Raw genomic sequence first — 7246 nt, 5'->3', positions numbered from 1 at the left:
AATTTTAAATCCAATTGATTTATAGATCAGAGATTCTGAATCCCAGCACTACTGACATTTTGGGCCAGAGAATTCCCTGTGGTGGGGGCTGTCTTGTGCTGGTGGGTAGGATGTTTAGCAGCATTCTTGGCCTCAACCCACAAGATGCCAGTAGCCTAACTCTACCCCCAGCGTGACAACCACAAGTCTCCCGACACTGCCAAATGTCCCCTGGGAGCCCAAATCGTTTCCAGTTGAGAAACGCTGACACTCACAGAGCCTGTGAGTAGGGTTTCTAGGCACAGATTACTTCAGCAGATTTGTGAATATAATTGATTTTCTTCTCTTTGGGAAGGTGCACATCCAGCTCTTTGGAAGATGGTGCAATGACCTTGGTAGCCACTAGTTTAAGAATAAGGATTTCATGCCATTATTCAAACAACTAGTGGGATTTAAATATGGACAATAGCAATTATATTATAACCTTGTATCAACATTAAATTTCCTGCTTTTGAAAACTATAGGGTGGTCATGTAAGAGAATGTCCTGATTCTTAGGAGGTGCACATTGAAGTCTAGGGGTAAAAGAACATCATATCTATAACTGACTCTTAAATGACTCATAAAAATTACACAGACAAAGAATAACAAGTCAAGTGTAGCAACATGCTGACAATTAGGGGATCTGAGTGAAGGAGATATGGAAGTTTTCTGTACTATTCTTGCAACTTCTCTGTAAATTTGAAATTATGTTAAGAGAATTTTAAATATTATCTATGTTTTAGTCTAGTTTTTGAAACATGGTTTTAATCTGTTATTTCCACTTGCTTCCATTAAAAAGAAAAGTCATGTTATGATTATGCCCAAGAAACCGGGCCCCATTCAGGCCATGGTCCCAAGAGTCTCCCAGCAAAGCGTTCTCAGTACAAGTGTGGAAGGCAGGAAGACCTTTTGCATTTATTTGCATCTGTAAAATACCTAGAAAGAAGTTTCGCCCAATTTTAACAGTGGTTAGCAATGACCCCTCCCGTGCCTGCAGTTTTGTTCTCAAGTGTCCACCCACACGGCCACACACTCAGCCCAGATGCCTCAAGAAGTGACCTCAACCCTAGATCCTTGAGAAACCCTGATGGGTCTAAGGGTAATCTTATTCCCCTGCTAGTGATTGGTCCGGGAATGGGCATCCGATGCAAGAGAGCCAATAAGGAACAAGTGAGCTCCAGGCTGGTGTTTGACTTGCTTTGACCAATAAAATGTGAGGAAGTGACTTTATGAGACTTTCGAGCCCAGGATTCTGCCCTGAGAACTCCATGTTAAGAAGCCAGTCCTGCCCTAGCCAGGTTGGCTCAGTGGATAGAGTGTTGGCCTGTGGACTGAAGGGTCCCGGGTTCGATTCCAGTCAAGGGCACATGCCCGAGTTGCAGGCTCGATCCCCAGTGGGGGGCGTGCAGGAGGCAGCCGATCAATGATTTTCTCTCATCATTGATGTTTCTATCTCTCTCTCTCTCCCTTCCTCTCTGAAATCAATAAAAATAAATAAAAAAGAAAAGAAAAAGAAGCCAGTCCTCTGGAAGATAAGAGGCTGCAAACAGAATTGAGATGCCCCAGCAAACAACCCTCACCGCTGCTGGGCGTACGGATAAGGCCATCTTGGACCTTCAAGCATGGGTGGACGCTGAATGAAGCTGCATGAATGAGCCCAGGTAAAACCAGAAGAGAAACCATCAGCCCAGTACACAGAGTTGTGAGAAGTAATAAGTCAGTGTTGTTTTAAGCGACTGTTTTGGGGAGGGATGGGGAGACTCACTGAGGTTATAACATGGCCTGCATGCAGAGAGTGCTCAGTAAATGGTCCTTATTGTTGACCGTGCACGTCTGCTCTCCGCCCCTGTGCCAATCACTCCCTCTGTCTTCCCCATCTAATGAAGCGCTCCCTATCGCTCTCTACCCATCTCTGCACCCTGCTTCATTTTTCCACGTCACTTGTCCCTTACCTGACATTAGATTATCCTTTTACCTATTTATTGTATGTCCTATTGCATCTGTCTTATTCACGGCTGCACTGCCAGCATTTTATACAGCGTCTGGCCCACAGCCGGTCTCAGTAAAGATTTGGTGAGTAAATGAATGGGATAATCCAATCACCGTGACAGAAGTCATGGAAGGCTCCATCCCCCAATACGATGGCACCTTGTGGGTGTCCATCTCAGGCAGCTTTGCAGCCTGAGCCTCAGAGCTAGGAGCCAGAGGACAGAAGCCTGGAGGAGGAGAAGGAGCCAGCCACGTGACTCTGGGGAGCGCAGGAACCAGGAGGCAGGTACAGTGGAGACCCTGCACCCTCCTGAGAGTAGATGTCAGGAGAGGAAACTGGAGAGTCGGCAGCACCCACTCAGCAGGGCCTTGAAGCCGGGTGAAGGTGTGGCTCTCATCCCACCACCTTGCTAGTCAGAGGTACAGCAGCGGGAGGGAACACACACCTCTGCAGAGGCTCCTGCCTGCCAGGCACTGCGGGCCTTGCAGTGAGCCGATGAAGCGGAAGGAACACGGGCCCACATAAGGCTGGGAAACACGGCGGCGAAACTCCATGCTCCAAAGCCTGGGCTCCTTCCCGCTGCCCATTACCTCCCTTTCCCTGACTCCCACATCTCAGCGACCAGCAGATCCTGGCTGTTCCACCTTCAGAACATCCAGGGGCAACCACTTCACCTCCTCAGTCACCGTGGTCTGACCCTCCATGCCCTCCCTCCTGGCCTCCTGCCATCACCTCCTCCCTGGGCTCCTGCCTCAGCACGGTCCCTGAGTTCGTTCCACACGCACAGCCAGAGGAATCCTATTAAGATGTACAGTCAAGGTCACTGTACAATGCTTTGCCAGACTCTCCAATAGAATGTTCTGCAGTGGCGGAAATGTTCTCCCTCTGCACTGTCCGACTCATTATCCACCAGCCACGTGTGACTGATGAGCACTTGAAACCTACTGAAGGACTGAATTTTTATTTATTTATTTATTTATTTATTTTTAATTGGGTTTTTCCCATTGGTTTTCAGAGTGGAAGGGAGGGGTTGGGGGGAGAGGGAGAAACATCCATGTGAGAGAGACATGCAGACTGGTTGCCTCCTGCATGTGCCCCTAGTAGGGGCACAGATCAAGCCTGCAACCTAGTTAGTGCTCTTGACCTGGAATTGAGCCCAAGACTGATGCTCTAACCACTTAGCCACAGCAGCCAGGACTGAATTTTTAATCTTACTTTAGTAGCCACATTCTGCAGGCAAGGCTGTGGGAAACAGGCACTCTTGAACAGTTGGTGGGAGTATAAATTTGCATATGATTCCAATGGCGATATCTACTTACCTACCTATTGACAGATTTGTCTATAGCTACCAAAACAACAAAGGCATTTAACATTTGTCACAGCAATCCCACTTCAAGAGTTTGTCCCATTGATCTACCTTCACATGCCAAATGACATTATGTAAAAGGTTTATAACATAAAGACAGGAAACAATCCAAGTATCTGTCCATTAATAGGCAACTAATTAAATAAATTACGGCCCAGCTACACAGTAGCATACAATGAAGTTGTAAAAAAAGAATGAGGAAATATGACACCTAAAGCACAAAGTAAAAAACAGATAAATTGACACATTTGTAATACCTTAACTAATAAAAAAAAAAAAAACAGATAAATTGGACTTCATCAGAAGTAAAAGCTTTTTGAGTTATCAAAGGACATTATCAAGAAAATGAAAAGACAACCAACAGAATGAGAGAAAACATTTGTAGATCATATATCTGATAAGGATTTAGGGTCCAGAATATATAAAGAACCCTTACGATTTAACAACAAAGACAAATTACTCAATTTTTAAATGGTCAAAAGATTTCTCCAAAAAAAATGTACAAATGGCCAATTAGCACATGAAAAGATGCTCACCATCATTAATTATTAGGAAAATGTAAATGCAAACCACCATGAGATCATCAGTTCCCATTCATTAGGGTGGTATAACCAAAAACATGGGACATAAGAAATGTTGGTGAGGATGTGGAGCAATTGGAACCCTCGTGTATTGCTGGTAGGGATGTAAAGTGGCGCAGCTGCCATGGAAAACAGTTTGGCAGTTCTTCAAAACACTACACATAGTTACCATAGGATCCAGCAATTCCACTCCTAGGTATGTATATACCCAAGAGAAATGAAAATGGATGTCCACCCAAAAATTTGTACATGAATGCTTCATAACAGCCAAAGAGTGGAAACAGCTCAAATGTCTATCAACTGAATGCAGAAGCAAAATATGATCTATCCATACAATGAAATGTTATTCAGCCATAAAAGAAATGAAGTGCTACAACATGGATGAACCTTGAAAACATTATGTTAAGTGAAAGAAGCTGGACAAAAAATAATAATGATTCTATTGTATTATATGAAATAATAGATATATACATATATAATTTGGGTTTTCAAAGCATGTGAATGTTCTACATATTAAAAATAAAACTATTTTTTAAATATAAATCAGGTCATGTAATTCCTGTATTCAAAACTCTAGAGGGAAGAAATTCCTAGCTCATTTTATAAGTAAAAACCAAGGACTCTCTAGTCCAGCCGTGGGCAAACTACGGCCCGCGGGCCGGACCCGGCCCGTTTGAAATGAATAAAACTAAAAAAAAAAAAGACCGTACCCTTTTATGTAATGATATTTACTTTGAATTTATATTAGTTCACACAAACACTCCATCCATGCTTTTGTTCCAGCCCTCCGGTCCAGTTTAAGAACCCATGTGGCCCTCGAGTCAAAAAGTTTGCCCTCCCCTGCTCTAGTCCCTTTCAAGGCCCTACCCCACCTGCCCCTCTCCTTTCCTCTCTGACCTCACCTCCTCCACCTCCTCGTCTCTTACCTAACTCCTGTCTCACGGGCCTCCTTGCTGTTCTGGAAATCACAAGCATGTTCCTGTCGCAGGAACTTTGTCCTTGCTGTTCCCTTTGCTTTGAATCATTTATCTCAAGATATTTGCACAGTATTTGCTCTCTCACCTCCTTTAGGTCTTGACTCAAATGTCACTTTCCTGAACAGGCCTTCCCTGACCCCACACCCTTACCTCCCAGGAAACTCTGTGTCATGTCCCCTACTATTTCCGTAGAACAGCGTCTGGGCCAGGTTGGTGCTTAATAAAAATGTGTTGAGTGAATGAATGATCTCAGGCTGTCTCTTCATCCGTCATCCATGGTGCTGGCCACTAAGAGGGCTCCAGACACCAGACACCAGTAGTAACCAGCCACCCCAGATAGTTTGGAGCTCTGGGACACATACAGAAAGCTTTAGAGGGTGTTTCTCTGAAATCTGAGATCCAGCCCCCACCAAGGCAAGCTGCCCTTAAGCCCCTGGGTTGAAAACCCAAATGTAATTAAGCATACACTGACTGAAATAAAAGATATTATGCAGAGTTCCAACAGCAGACTAGAGGATCGCAAGAATCAAGTCAAAAATTTGAAACACGAAGAAGCAAAAAACAACCCAACCGGAAAAGCAAAATGAAAAAAGAATATGAAAATAGTGTAAGGAGCCTCTGGGACAGCTTCAAGCGTACCAACATCAGAATTATAGGGGTGCCAGAAGAAGAGAGAGAGTAAGATATTGAAACCCTCTTTGAAGAAATCATGACAGAAAACTTCCCCTACCTGGTAAAAGAAACAGACTTACAAGTCCAGGAAGCGCAGAGAACCCCAAACAAAAGGAATCCAAAGAGGACCACACCAAGACACATCATAATTAAAATGCCAAGAGCAAAAGACAAAGAAAGAATCTTAAAAGCAGCAAGAGAAAGAAAATCAGTTACCTACAAGGGAGTACCCATACGACTGTCAGCTGATTTCTCAACAGAAACTTTGCAGGCCAGGAGGGAATGGCAAGAAATATTCAAAGTGATGAATGCCAAGAACCTGCAACCAAGATTACTTTATCCAGCAAAGCTATCATTCAGAATTGAAGGTCAGATAAAGAGCTTCACAGATAAGGAAAAGCTAAAGGAGTTCATCACCACCAAACCAGTATTATATGAAATGCTGAAAGGTATTCTTTAAGAAGAGGAAGAAGAAGAAAAAGGTAAAAATACAAATTATGAACAACAAATACACATCTATCAACAAGTGAATCTAAAAATCAAGTGAATAAATAATCTGATGAACAGAATAAACTGGTGATTATGATAGAATCAGGGGCATAGAAAGGGAGTGGACTGACTATTCTCAGGGGTAGGGGGAAGGGGTGTAGGGGATGCGGGAAGAGACTGAACAATAATCGTGCACCTATGGATGAGGACAGTGGGGGGGGGGGCGGGGATGAGGGCAAAGGGTGGGGTGGGAACCGGGTGGAGGGGAGCTATGGGGGGAAAAAAGAGGAACAACTGTAACAATCTAACAATAAAGGTTTAATTTTAAAAGAAATAAAACCCAAATGTGTCCATAAAGGACAGCAAGCCCACCCAGGTTCTCCAGAATTCACCAGGAGTTGGGCTGCCATCTGTCCCTGCCATCACAATGAATTCTGTTTCCTTGAAGGAGGTGGAGAAGGAAGCAGGGCGGGAGCATGGGCCTGGCTAGGGACAGAGGCTGCCCACAGCAGGAACACTGAGGAAACAGACCTGAGATGACTGGGATGACCAGCAGCCGAGGACTCCAGGGTTTAAACCTTCAGAGAACCAGGGCAGAACGGAGCTTCCAAACGCTGGGTCTGGCCTCCCTTCCTTGCTCCCCTCTTGGGTCCTCCCATGGCCTCTACGGTGGCTTCCATTTGGTGACACTGGATGGAAGTTATGCGAGTAATTGTGTACTTTGCAGCCAGCTGGACCCAGGTAAAACCCCGCCCCTGTCATTTACCTGCTGCGGTCGTAAAAGCGTGTGACTGAGCCTTCATTCATTCAGCAAGCACTTACTGAGCCGATCGTGTGCCCTACTCTGATGAAGATGCGGCGTTCAGCTATGAACGAGCAAGTCATCGCCCTCGGGAGCTTGTCTGTTAGGGCGAGATATGAACTGCAAAGCTCACTGCCCAGGACAAGCACCGTGAGACACAACAGGGTGATGTCACAGTGACTGGAGGAGGGGCAACTCTGAGCGAGGGGGTGGTCAGAGGGGCCTCTGAAGAGAGCCCATCCTTGGTGATTAGGAGTAAATGAAATCTGCCGTCTAGCTCCTGGCCCGGCGCCTAACAGATTAAGCGCTCACCAAAGCTCATAGTGCATCCTAGTGTCGTTCTCATCAC

Source organism: Myotis myotis, unplaced genomic scaffold (assembly GCF_014108235.1).
Source record: "Myotis myotis isolate mMyoMyo1 unplaced genomic scaffold, mMyoMyo1.p scaffold_m19_p_9, whole genome shotgun sequence".
NCBI classification, from domain to species: Eukaryota; Metazoa; Chordata; class Mammalia; order Chiroptera; family Vespertilionidae; genus Myotis; species Myotis myotis.
This window is presented reverse-complemented; position numbering follows the sequence as displayed.